General features: G+C 38.5%; 1 protein-coding gene across 1 annotated transcript in view; it reads right to left on the bottom strand.

Annotated features, from left to right (window-relative positions):
• The window catches only part of LOC140171301 (uncharacterized), a 123,174-nt gene that overhangs the window by 106,810 nt on the left and 2,225 nt on the right, over nt 1-14,139 (bottom strand).

Below are 14,139 nucleotides of genomic sequence, written 5' to 3'. Positions count from 1 at the left end.
ATAACTTGACATAAAACTATACAGCACATGAGATCACCAAACTTCATCATCCTACCATGATTTGAAGGTAATCATTTTTATTAGGCTGTAGAGTGGATTAATTATTTTGCTTCCGTCCACTTGGATGCTTATGCAGACAGCTGACCAACCATCTGTACATTACAAACATAAAGCCACACACAACACATCGTTGTGGGGGCCAGAAAAATAGGGGGGGGGGATAATAACAATAATAATACACATTCGATATAAAATATCTTGACTAATTCCAGCAGAAATAAAAGGAAAAGTCATGCAGAATAACCTAAACTGAATGTCATTGTACAATGTACATGTATAATAAATCACTCAACTTATGCCATATCTAACTCTGAATGTACATGTTGACAAATCCTTCATGGTTGAACTACACTGCCATCAGGGCATGGGCTTACAGATTCTAATTTAGAATAAGTTTTCCTGCAACAAATTGCCTGTAAAGATGTATTGGTAAGCCAGTGAACCTAGCAGTGTTAAATCCATTCCTTGAATGATCAAAATGTTGACACTGTGTGGTTGAACTACGTAGCCATTGATCGGATCAGTACATGGTTTCACTGGATTAGATCATCTTTGAAATCCATTTTCCTGCAACAAATTGCCTGTAAAATTATTGATAAAGCTAGTGAACCTAGTATGGTAGTGTTGAACACTGCTCTCAGTACTTGAATGATGAAAATGTGATACATGTATCTCTTTATGCTACAGGTAACAGATCTCTATCCTAAAAATTAATCTGGCCCTTGACCAAACATTTATGGGAGCTCTTCAGGGGAATAGGCTATACAGGATACCCCCAAAATCAGGCAAAATAATTTGCGAAAAAGGGTGCATTTTTTATCAGCTCAAACATAACCATTTTGACTGCAAGGTTCCTGCTAGATCCAGTGGTAACCACAGTGGATGGAATGGGGGAAGGTTGGGCAGCTGCCCTCCGAGTGAGAAGTCTTGCCCCCCTTGCCACACTGATATTTAAGATTTATAGGCCGTCTTTGTACTTTTAAACCAATTTTTGACCATTTTCGTCAAACTTTGCACACTTGAAAGTTGCCTTCACCTTGCCCCCTCCCCTTCTGATAAGTCCTGGCTACACCACTGGCAAGATCATTACTTCCATAGCATGTGTTGCACACGAAGATGGATACCACATAGGCATAGCAAATCTGTATGCACTGTGATGCACACAATAGCTTTTACATATCATTGTATGATCCAAGTACAGACTTGCCCTACACTAGCCCTGGACCCAGTGCCATGACCAGTACCTGCTGGAAGGCCGCTTCGGAGGGCTGTCAACGTTTTGGAATTGCTTGGCGTGAGACAGAGCCGTACCGGGATTTATCAACTACAATGTTCACTTTGACCCATGATTATTTGAACCATGGCGCACAAAAATCTGAAAAGCGGGCCTCGTAGTCTGAGGAACTGAGCCAGTTTAGCCCTACACCTGCAACCGTGGTCATCAATAGTCATTAGCTACATGGATAACACTTTCTTATGGCATTTTACATCTAGAAACACCATCTAGGAGCCATCATCTCATGTGTTCTCATTTTCCCCTTGTACGGTCGCTCTCTGTGAGATCTGTCGTTAATACCAGAAGAGTACCAAGCTCTTAATCCGCAAGCTCAAACACACACCCTGAACACATACACAAGTGGTTTTTTAAAGTCAAACTAAGCTAAACTATAAATCCCTTGCCTACAAATTAATGTTCAGTGTGAAAAAAGAACAATCATCAACGCAATCTATACTCCGACTCTCTGCTACCAGGCACAAACATGGGCTATGAACAAAAAGACTGAACGGAAGATCACCACCTGTGAAATGAAATGCCTACGAAAAGCTGTAAACAAGACACGACGGGACAAAATTAGAAATGAAGTCATCAGAGACATGGTTGGCACCAAGCCTATGCTAGACCAGATTGAAAGCCATCGCATCAAATGGTTTATTGGTCATCTTATCGCATGCCCACAAATCAACCATCCCTGCGGACCTACAACAGCAAACTGTCCGGTACCAAGCCTGTAGGAAGACCAAGAAGAAGATGGATTGAAGGGGTCATGAAAATCCTGACAAGGCACAATACCAACCTGACAGATGCTACCCATGCAGCCCAAGACAGACGTCCCATCATTTCCCCGCGACTCTGAGAGGAACAAGCGGAGGACAAAAGTAAGTAAGTAAGTGAAAAATATGTACATAATTCACAACGATTTTTCTGAAAGTCTACCTGACTATCCAATGTCATCTTTCACTTTTCGAAGGAAATGAATGACTTAACACAGGTAACCCAAGTGTGGTAAAACTTATCAAACAACCTGCGAATACCAACACCTTAAACTAATTATAGCCTGGCAATTAAAACCAGGATATTTATGAGCGAGTGACAAGCTTAAGTGTTACTGCAGATGGCACAAAAACATGGTTATTTTGCATGCATTCTGTCTCCAAGAATGGTTGATTTAAATTTTAACCATTTATCACCTTCATGTAATCGTGTAAATGTCACACCCTATAATACTTTGCAATAAACCTCTGAGTCCCAGAGGCTGAAAAAATGTTTTTTTCCCTGCAAGCAATCCAGAATTTCCCTCCAGTTTTACCAAATTTCCCTCCAGTATGACATATTTCCCTTATGTATTTCTTTATTTTTTTGGTCAAAAACCAAAAATTTCCCGGCAATGCAAAATGCTCTGACGAGAGCGTATCGTACATTACATCGCATATTTGCTGCGCTGAAATGCACTTGTTTTTGATTGGCTGCTGTGGCGATCTGCTGTTGCCGAGTGGAAATTTATTAATGAACTTTGCCACGTACATGTTGCTAGCTCTGACTTTGCAACATCACGGTAGTACACGCTCGTCAAAGGTTTACTGGAAAATATTATAGGGGCACATTATCACTTTTTTGGTGGTTATGAGCCCTAGAATTCGGAGATGGTGAGTCTTTGGGAGCTGACAGCGATACAAGGGGGTCTTTCGGAACTGCAAACAGTCAAAATCAAGGGTCTTTCTTGACTTTATGGTTGAAAATCACCTTGAAAAACAACAATTTAAGGAATTCTTAAAGCAATTTATGGGTTTTAGAGCTGAAATTATTTTGTCAGCGCTGTTTTGGTAAAATTTAGGGGTCTTTCAGAATTGCACAGTCCAAAAATGGGTCTTTCCCGTCAGCACACTTGTTGTGTCATGTGTGTTAGTGCCCCCTAAAATTGCCCAAGGTTTTTAAACTTTTTGAATGCCTCATCACCAAAATGTGGAGTCCTTTTGTAAATTTTCTCCCACTATTGGACCTTTTTATTGGAAGTAGCAAAAAGTGGATCTTTGAGGATTTGGGAGGGGGTGCTGCTGCACCCCCTTTCTCAAAGTGCGGTTGATTTTTGACCTATTCTGTGATATGCTCATCCAAAGGATCGTAAAAATCATAAAAATATTCAGATTTTGGCAGCTATTTTATTGACTTATCCTTCACTTTTAGGCAATAACAAAATTGCACTTTCACTGGGATCTACCGCATGGGCCTTTAAAAGTTCATAATATCATGATTCACAAATCTGAAAATGAACATATATACATATATAGTCCTCTTTCTGCTTGTTGGGGTCACGTATTGGCTAGAATCTGCACTCTGATTACCATAGTAGTGTAATTACTCATTAGTAATTGTGCATAATGAACTGAAGCAAGTTTTTGTGTTGAATCAATCAACCACACTTTGGAATTAACAACCTTGTCCCCAATCCAAGTTAACTTTTTACCACAAATATTACTTGGTATGCCATACATAGGTAAACTATTGCAATTCATTGGTGATATTGTTTTGTTTTTGTTGGTGAAAAGAAATTGTACGAATAAAAATAGTAAGTTGACATAATTGAGATTGGAACATACTTGGAAATTCCCTCATCTACTGTACATGTATGTTCAGTCTGATGTCTACTACTAAATATTTTGAATTTCCTTGATATATAGGCCTAATGTATACGAAGTATGCTTATGATGGGCAATTCCCACTTGGTCCAATCCCATTTGGTCCAATCCCACTTAGTCCAATCCCATTTGATCCAAATCCCACTCTGTCCAGACCCAGTTAGTCCAATCTCACTTAGTTCATGTCTCACTTGGGCCATGTCCCACTTAGTCCATGTCCCACTTGGCCATGTCCCGCTTAGGTCATTCCCTCTAGGGCCATGTCCCACTAATAGGCCATGTCCCTAGTGGGAAATGGACCTAATGGGACATGGCCCTAGTGGGACATGGACCAAGTGGGACATGGCCTTAGTGGGACATGGACCAAGTGGGACATGGCCCTAGTGGGACATGGACCAAGTGCGACATGGCCCTAGTGGGACATGGACCAAGTGCGACATGGCCCTAGTGGGATTGGACCTAGTGGGATTGGACCAAATGGGATTGGACCAAGTGGGAATGGACCAAGTGGAATTGGACCAAATGGGATTGGACCAAGTGGGATTGGACCAAATGGGATTGGACCAAGTGGGAATAATCCCTTCTCGTCTGCTTTTTGTGAAATTCAACAACAACAAAAAACACTTTACATTAGACTTGTTTGCAATTTTACAGTCATGGGGAGGGGGGACATTAACAATGTGCCCCATTTTTTGTTCTTTTCAGCCACTTTTTGACAATTCAGGTGGAATGTCCCCCCCTCCCCTCCACCACACACACCCCTTTCCACAGTAAAGTCGAAATATCAGGTCTTAGTACCTGGGGTAATAGTATGATTAGGCTTTACTCTCTATCCTATTGACAATATTAGTCTGGCCAATATTATCTGTATCAAAAAATCAAGAAAGAAATCCAACATGGGGCATGTACACATTGAAATGTATAATGTGTAATTGTGAGAATTAATTCTTATAATAAAGTAGCATAGTGCACTGATAACATTTGCTGTTTGTTTGATCTTTTCTCTTAACTAAATAGTAAATCATGATAGTGTAAGATAACAACCATCTTGAAGCACAGCAACAGTACACAAGAATCTGCTGACAGTAAATTAGCAAACAAAGGTTGTATTGGGGTGACAATAATAAACTTGGTTTTGTCTCACATTAAGTTGCTTGTGTAAGGGGGTGCCAAAAATTTCCAATGTGACTAAACGTACATTTTCAAATTATGGTACTGCTTTCATGGTGGAGGGAAGCCTAATTTTTTTATCAGTGGGTGCCCCATGCCCCTTGGTGCCACCACTGTACAAGATGCTCAGTATACACACACTGCTAGTAGCATTGAATTTGATTACATGATTCTCCTTCTACTTCTATACAAACTGAACATGCTGTTTACCATGTTTACACTTTACAATACATAGCATTGAATTTGACAGCGAATGAGTCAAAATCAAATTGCAAAGCTTTTCATCAAACAGGGTTGCCCCTGGACTGAATTGATCAAATCCAAAATTCTTGAAGCCACCTTCATCCTCACATACAGAAAACCTGTCATCAAATGCTGTCAAAATAACACCATAAAATCCTGCAACACAGGAAGGTTCTCGGTCATGGATTTAATGGACATAGGGTGGACATCCTGAATATATAGGAACCCACCATGGGAAGTCTCTGGATATGTTCGTCCCTGGGGTTTTGTCAAAATGTAAGCACAAAATGTCTCCAATTCCCATTTGATACTTGCACTTAATTTAAACAAATATATACTGGTTTAAAAATAACTTCAATGTAATACTTGGATATTCATTGAGGTACTACTGGAAGTGAAAATGTTTCTGAAAATTGATGTGTCTTCAAGAGTCCCTCTGCCGGTAAAACAGGGTTTCTTTTTTCGTCGCCTAAGACTATTCTATTTAGTTTTTCTGTTGTTGCAGATTGTCATCTACAATTTTACATTGAGACTTTACTAATACAGGCAAGACACCAATGGAGACCCACTCAAAGCTGCGCTTACTGTCGCGCTTTGCTTTTCTAGCCGGCTACGGTGCTCTGCTCACGGCTTATCCCCCCCTCGGTACGGATCTCAAGGTATTTGACAAAGACTAGTTCAACACAGACCTAAAAGTTCACTTTTGAAAGGTAACTACAGCAAACCTCTTTTTTTTGGAAATTTTTTTTGGAAAATTAACAAATACTGTACACTTCAAGGTCTGTGATTCACTCACGACTCCTCGGTGGTTCAGCCATCCACAGAGACAGTTCATGTCTACAACTAAAATCCCCTAGATACAAATCCTAGCCTGGCAGTATCTGTAGAGTGTCAACCCAAATGAGTGGTCTCCCTAAAGGTGCAAGTTCATGTCTGTTTCACAGAGATAATCTTGGAAAACCTCATTAGAAATGGTTATGACATAAAACATGTATCCAAACAAGTGAACTGGTTGGCTAAAAACTGTAAAACATAGTAGTCTGACAAGAAGATATCACCAGATTGCAGACCTTGATCCCATTGAATTTGTACCATGCTGATCCCTCTTGTTGGGACATAATATTTAATGCTTTATTTAAAATAAATACTTAGTACAAGTACAACTTTTTTACAAAAGATTATTCATAGTAAATAAATTATTGCATTGCACTACATAAAACAGTGTACATAGTAGTACCTTTACATCAATAAGTAATTTTTTCTTAATTCTTTTTCAATTTTTCCATCATCTTACCACTTCAGAATAGGCATGTGGTTCTTCAAATCGCCGAAAACTTTGGAAAAAATGTTACACTACTAAAACTAACAACTAGAAACCCCACCACTCACTTTAGGGGCTGTGCAATAATTGGGAAATTGGGGGGCAAGAAATTTTGGCAAGTCGAAAGGGGAAGCAATTTTTGGCAAGTCGAGAAGGGGAGACAAGCGATTTTTGGCACACATTCTTGGGGCTCGCTACATGTATATAGACCATTTAAGGTTTGCAAATTGGGATCCCAACAAAATTGGCATATGCAAGGGGGGAAAAGATTTTTTGGCAGGGCCGAGAGGGGGGCAAGCAATTTTTGGCGGGCCGAGAGGGGGGGGCAAGCGATTTTTGGCGAGCCATTTGGAAATCTCACCCCCTTGAATGACTAAATCAGACTGTATGAGGGCAGTATTTTTTTCAATCATTGTGCAGCGGGAGCGGGATGTAGACCCGGAGATGTAGATTTGCGCGAATCAAGGATTCTTACCAAATTCTCTTGCGAGAATCCAAATGGATTCGCCTGCACTGCCACAAATTTCTAGGCCTGGACTACCCTACCCCAACCCTAACCCTAAACTCCGTAAACGAGGACTGGACTCAAGTCTAGCAAGTTGCACCTTATTCGGTAATTGTACCAAGATTCCTAATAGGAATCGGAATACAGCAATGTATTTCTAGTGAGTACCAGTACCTTTCAATTTGGATCTGTTTTGAGAACATTGCTTACGGTACCATTTATTTATAATGAATGATCCAGATGAATCTGTTCAGAGTGGTATTGGTATCGTTCATGACTGAGTGCACAGAACGAAGCTATTCATATAGCGGTATATGGGCTGTTTCTCAATCAGGGTACACATTTCAAAATCCATGTTTCTTAGCATCCTGCTGCTTAATGAAAGAAGCTGAAGGATTTCTTTTAATTTATAAATGAAGTATGTCTACTATCCCCTTAAAATCACACATAAAAGAAATCACACAAATGCCTTAGTTTTTTCATTATATGGTGAAACGTTCACTTTTTTTGACATTTTGATGTTTCATCTTCAAAAAGCACATTTTGAAAGCTGTAATTTATACAGTAAATGAATTTTAAATTTACTACTGGGTGACTTTTCTATTTATGTAGATATACATGTAGGCACCTAAGTTTTGAAATTAAAATCATTTGCATATTTGAATTACAGAAAAAATGTGACCCCAAGAAAGATTTGTCCAAAATCTCCAAAATAATGTCCCCTCCTTTACATAAGATTTATGAAGCACTATAAATCAATTTAAAACCCTTCCAAATTGTGCAGAATGGGTGAAAAGTTTCATGTGTATCTTGTGATTCAAAGTACCAAAAATCAAGATTGTACATCACAAACGCTAGGTACATGTAGCATCACCGCCAAACTTGCCATGAGACAAGATACTAACCCATTGCTTCATGTATGCATATTTGTGTAGATTTTACTTGTTTTGGTAAACTTGCAAGTAACTTCTCTTAGTCAAATTCAATATTTGAGCCATTTCCATCAGGGGCGTCTATTCTTCCATTAATCGCCCCCAAAGGGGAGGGAATAATTTTACCCCTTTGGGGAAGAATTTTGCATTTTGAAAAAGAAAAAAAATACAGGGAAAAACAGAAGAAAGTCAACAGGATTCAAGGAAGATTAAAAATAAAATTAACTGATTTGGGGGGAAAATGTATAACTAGAACATGTATTATTATGTTTTATGGCTATTTTTGGAATGAAATAGATGGACTCACTGGCTGGCAGTACAGGGTAGGTGAATTCATCAAGTGTCATTTAGGGAAGAATTATAATGGGTACATAGCATTAGCATAAATGTAGTGGGTCCTTGGCTTTTACCCATTCCCATCCCAAAAATAATAATTTTGAGGGAAAGTTGGGTCAGTAAATTCTTCTCTGCCTGGGCAATAGTGATTATTGGTCATACTATATAGGTAATAATGGACACAAAGATTAAGGGAGCTCTGCTTTGCATATTTCATACAAAATCCATTTTCTTTTTAGTTTGGACATCTGCCTATCTAGGGAAGCATTTGGGAAGACAGGACCATCAATTAGTTAACAGCTCTATTGTCCAAGTTTATCTTCCCTTTTAAACCTCAGCTTCAGATCCAAATCCTTGATTATCCTTCCCTAGGCCTAGATGCAATAGTTCAGTGGCAATCTCCGAACTCTGCTACAGAAGAATTTTAATTCTAAGGCAGGGACATGTGAGTCACCACATGTATAAAAGAGCTGAAAACCCTGTAAACAGTTAGCAAAAAGCTCAAAACACCTAGAGCAAAAAGCTGCAATTTGGGAAGATCCTATACTTTTGTACAGAGCAAGTGTACTGGTACAAAAAAAGCTGAAAATCAAAACAAAAAACTGAACTCTCACACCCCTGTAAATAATAAATCACAGGTAGCTCAGGCTGAAAATAATAAAGAGCCTAGAGGTGTTTACCAGCCTGTCTTCCCTTTGAACCATTAGTCCTTAGATGCAAAGGTTCAGTGTCCAGACTGTACCATCTAGGAAAGAATTTGATGTTTTTAGGGAAGACAGAATAGAACAACCCACAACTTAGCCTAACAGTTGTATAAAGAAGTGTCTGGGTCCGACAACACACCTATATTCAGGCAGGGAAAGGAGGGAACAAGAAAATAAGGAAAAGTAGTATCATATAGATAGCAACCAGCCTAAAATTGTCCCTTTTGGGTCCATTTTTGGGGATCTCAGTTGGGGAAGAATCTGGGGAAGGGATGTGACACAGCGCGGAAGGGTGAGGGAATAATTTCAATTTTCTGGAAGAATAGACACCCCTGATTTCCATCAGTTACATGATTCTGCAAAAATTGATGTTTAAATAATATACAATCTGTATATCATTTGAAAGCTCTATTTGTCAGCAATATTATTAGACAACTTTTGGAGTTGAAAAAAGGCAACATCAAGGCAATGTAATGCTGTTTGTAAACTTTGGTATTTGGCCATTTTCCTTCATATATCCAATTAAAAATAATATTTAAAAAAAAAAAACAGTGGTTAACTGGCTAAATAATTGTTAGAACTTGACAATTTTACATATTTAAACTACTTTAACATTTAAAACAATCACAATACTCTGATTTTGAACCCTCGTGAAACCCACTTGTGTACCCTGATTGTGAAACAGCCCATATCGTTGTCTGTATTCCATAGTGGCGTATAGTGGGGCGCCACGAATAAACAACTTTTCGAGAAAATCGGGTTTGAAGAAATGCCAATTTAAAATCGAGTTGTGTAAATAAGACATTCATTATATTTTGTAAATGATGTGAAATTTCTGTAGTAAACTAAATAGATTTTATTGTTATATATTTTTCAAAAGAAATAAATACATACTATTGCTGACAAACTGAAAATAAAAAGCACAAAACTATACGTCACTATGGAAAACAAACAAAATGCAATACCCTAACCTAACGTTAACCTTACGCCACCTCGATCGCCGTGTAATCCCTATGGTGTTACTTTTCGTCGTTTGTATTCCATAGTGGCGTATAGGTCCGACACGTGTCACGCCACTATGACATACAATGTTTTTTCATTTTTGCCGATATTTCTTAATTATAAAATGTGTATACAAAGTGGCGTATGGTTGATACGCCACTATGGAATACAAAAAATGTCACTTTGTAGCTATACGCCACATTTAATTAATTAATTAGCTAATTATGACTGATGAGACTTAGAAAAAATGAAAGAGAACATCATTAAAAACATATGTGCCAATTTTTAAAAAAAATGACCAAAAATCACTTTACGCCACTATATGGAACACAGCCGACAATATGGATATGACCTAGTAGGCATGGTAGGGGAGGCCCTTGGTGCATGGGTGCCAATTTATTGCGTAAATAAAGTGTTCATACATACACGCTATGCAACAGCGCGTGTGATTGGTCGAGAGCCGGGCATAAACAGCGTTTATGCCCGGTGTCCCAGATGTGCGATCGCCGGGTAGAGAAAATGAAGGAAAATCGTGTTTTTTAATAATGTTACTTGAAATTTTTGTTATTATTTTGATGAAATAAGAATCACAAATGTTCTGGTATGTATGAACGGGGTTCATTCATATATTTACATGACTAAATGGTTGTTTATGCCCTCAAACAACCGTTTAGTCATGAAAATATATGAATGAACCCCTAATTCACATTCATAAGCAGCTTGTCAATCCAGAACTTGAAATCTTTGTTTCATTTGTGGAAATAATGAAATTTTCTTTAAATAATGAAAATGTCATACGGTAGGTTTCGAGGCATGCAGGCGGTGGACAAAAATCTAACAAATTACGATGCCGATGGCCTATTTCATGAGTTAGTAAGTCGCTCATGCGCTATAGTTAGCATGGTTAGTATTTTTAGTTGCCCTAGAATCTAGACCTAGTCCTACATGTACAAATAGTTTTTAGTTTTTATTTGATCGGTCAGTAGCAGTGCAAAAGGTCTTTCAAAGTACGCTCACGTATGACTAAAATAAGAGTTTATACAGCAATTTACTAAAAACATTAATTCAAATAAAATATGAGTGATCTGATTCTGTTGGTCGGCATGACGTCACTTCACTTGTGATAGATCGCTTCTTCCCATTGGTTGCTCTTGCCGAGATTTGGCTGTTCATCTTGCCCCCTCCGACACACTTACCGTTGCACTTATGGGGGAAATTATCACAAAACATGTCATAAAATAAATGGCAAAATAAATACCTGAAACAATTGCAAAAGTTTGATTTCTTATGTGACAGTGTATTTACGGTATAATAAATGAGGTCTCAGGCCAGGGTCACAGGCCTGAGGGAAATCAACTTTAAATAATTACCAAAGACAAGGCAAATTGGAATTTTCTGTGCTGAAAAAAAATTGACTTTGATCGAACTGAAAGGCACTGTATAAACCAATAGTGATTTCGTGAGTGTGTCCCCTTTGACAGAAGTCTGTGGGTAAGTGCTAATTCCAATAATTGGAACCGTGAGTTACAGGAGCTATGTGTATGCGTCACCGCGATTTAGCGTGCATTCATCACCATATTCACATGTAGGCTACATAGTCGTGGAGTGGACTTTTCGCTGCTCAAAAAAATCACTCAAAAATAATCTTTTTAAATATTTCTTTGGACAAAACCTAATGCGTAGAATAAGTTGAGCATTCACAGATGACATACATCAGTGACACATGATAGTTCCAGTAACTGTAACTCAGTAATCTTTATTTAACATTATGACATTATCTGATTATCTGATCCGTAGATGTCATTATGTTTATGATAAAGACTGAAGTCTTGCTGGCAGGACTAGTGACACTTATACTTCTACTTCTAAGGCCCTTCACAATTAATTGTTAGTTAACTTAGTTTCCTGTTTCATGGTTGAAAACCAGGGATGAGGCGACTTTTAATTATTAATTATTAATTATCTTTTATTTTCTTTATGTTAAAATAAGTGGTCGCAACCTACATCAAGCCATTTTGACAAGGAGCATGCATTTAATTATTTTACTACTATGTTCGATTTTATACATAAGTAATGGTACAATTGGGTTCTATGTTTATTCATCATTATAGATGATATGATCAAAGTCAGAAAGTAGCAAATTGTAGTCATTAAAAGTTATTTTTAAAGAGAAAATCCAAAATATAAATAAAATAATTAAATATTTTGCAATTCTCTACTTTGGACGCGGGCGGGAAACAGGAAACTAAGAATCAATTGTAATTGGCCTAAGGTGATACTGGACAGCAGGGCTGTCAACTCTCACGCATTGGCTGTGAGTCTCACGCATTGGGTCACTTTCTCACGGTCTCACGCCAAGGTAGTATAATCTCACGGCAAGGTAGTAAAGCTCGCATAAAAAGCTGGAAAATGAGTAAAATCTCACGCATCGTCATGAATAATTTGTTGCTCCTACCCCCGCTTTTCACGGTCTCGAGCGCCGTGGCTCAAATAATCATGGTACAAAATGAACATTGGAGTCGGCAAATCTTGGTACGTACGTCTCTGTCTCACGCCAAGCAATTCCAAAAGTTGACAGCCCTGCTGGACAGGACCAGGCGGTATTAAATATCCAGACTTCCGGTTACATCTCAACTTCTTACACACAAAAGCAACTGAGGGTACAGATAATCCAATCAAAAAAGGGGTGCGCAAGTATACTGGACTCTGGAGTGAAGTTTAGATGCTTGCAGCAGCAGAGGTGGAACGTCCGGCTGGCCTTTCTAAAGTGAATATTTTACTAGATATACTAAATGCAAACTTGCCAAAATAATATCCTGGAGGCACCCTACGGGAGTACCTACAACTTGAGAACAAGTCCTCAAACGTTCGAAATTTGTAGCTACTACTACTACAACTAGCTAGGGTAAGTGCAATAGATCAAACAACCCCGACCGAGAGAATGAAAGCTTATAGTTCGCAAGGCAAACTTAAAAAAAACGGGCAAAACAGACGTGTCATTTATCGGTATGACATTTTCGTTATTGATGCTGCCCTATTTTAAGTTTCACAGAAGAGGCATCTCAGTTTGAGTGCATCGATTGTCAGTAAATTACACATATACTCACTCTAAATTGTTCATCAAACTAATCCTGTGTTCCTTATGAAAAGAACCATATGCTGCATTGCATGTACAATCACCAAAAAAGATGAAAACGCATCTAAAAAATTCGGTACGTGCAAGCGTACGGCCCTAAAATCAAAGTCATAAAAACAGCGTAAACAGCGTGACGTCATCGCTTTGCAGTCAGAGCCAATGACGAAGCGCTGACATGTACCACGTGACACCTGATCATGTGATATTTCATATTTACGGGAATAAAAGTTGAACTTGCATTGGAATTGTGTGCTCTGGAAACTTATTTTTTTCTGGATTCATAATGGAGTATTAATTACAATTTCAAACATGAATGTTTAGGTAAGAAGTACAACAACCCGTGTAATTAATATTATGACAAACATGCAGATATTTAAGCTTCTGGAGCCTTGTACTGTTTATTAATTGCTCTAATTGAAATTACGTTGCACTCGCTTTCTGCATACAGATCAACCCATACCGTACTAGCATCGTTTGTCAAGAATGTTAGTGTTCAAGCAGGCATCAGCGATCACGATGTTGTTGTTATTGATGCCGATGTGAAACCTAAGCTCATGCGCCCAGCTAAACGCAAAATCTTCTTGTATAAAAAGGCAAATTACCAAAATATCTCTGATGATGTTAGTGCTTTTGATCAGAAGTTATCGCCAGACTTTATCAGAAATCATAGTGTGGATGAAATCTGGTCGCTCTTCAGAGATACACTTTTGGCTTCAATGGACAAACATATCCCTTCTTAAATGAGTACCTCAAGGTTCAATTTGCCTTGGGTAAACCGCAACATTAAGAAAGACATTCGCAAGAAAAAGCGTTAT

The sequence above is a fragment of the Amphiura filiformis genome, chromosome 15 (genome assembly GCF_039555335.1).
Source record: "Amphiura filiformis chromosome 15, Afil_fr2py, whole genome shotgun sequence".
In the NCBI taxonomy this organism is placed as follows: Eukaryota; Metazoa; Echinodermata; class Ophiuroidea; order Amphilepidida; family Amphiuridae; genus Amphiura; species Amphiura filiformis.
This window is presented reverse-complemented; position numbering and strand designations above follow the sequence as displayed.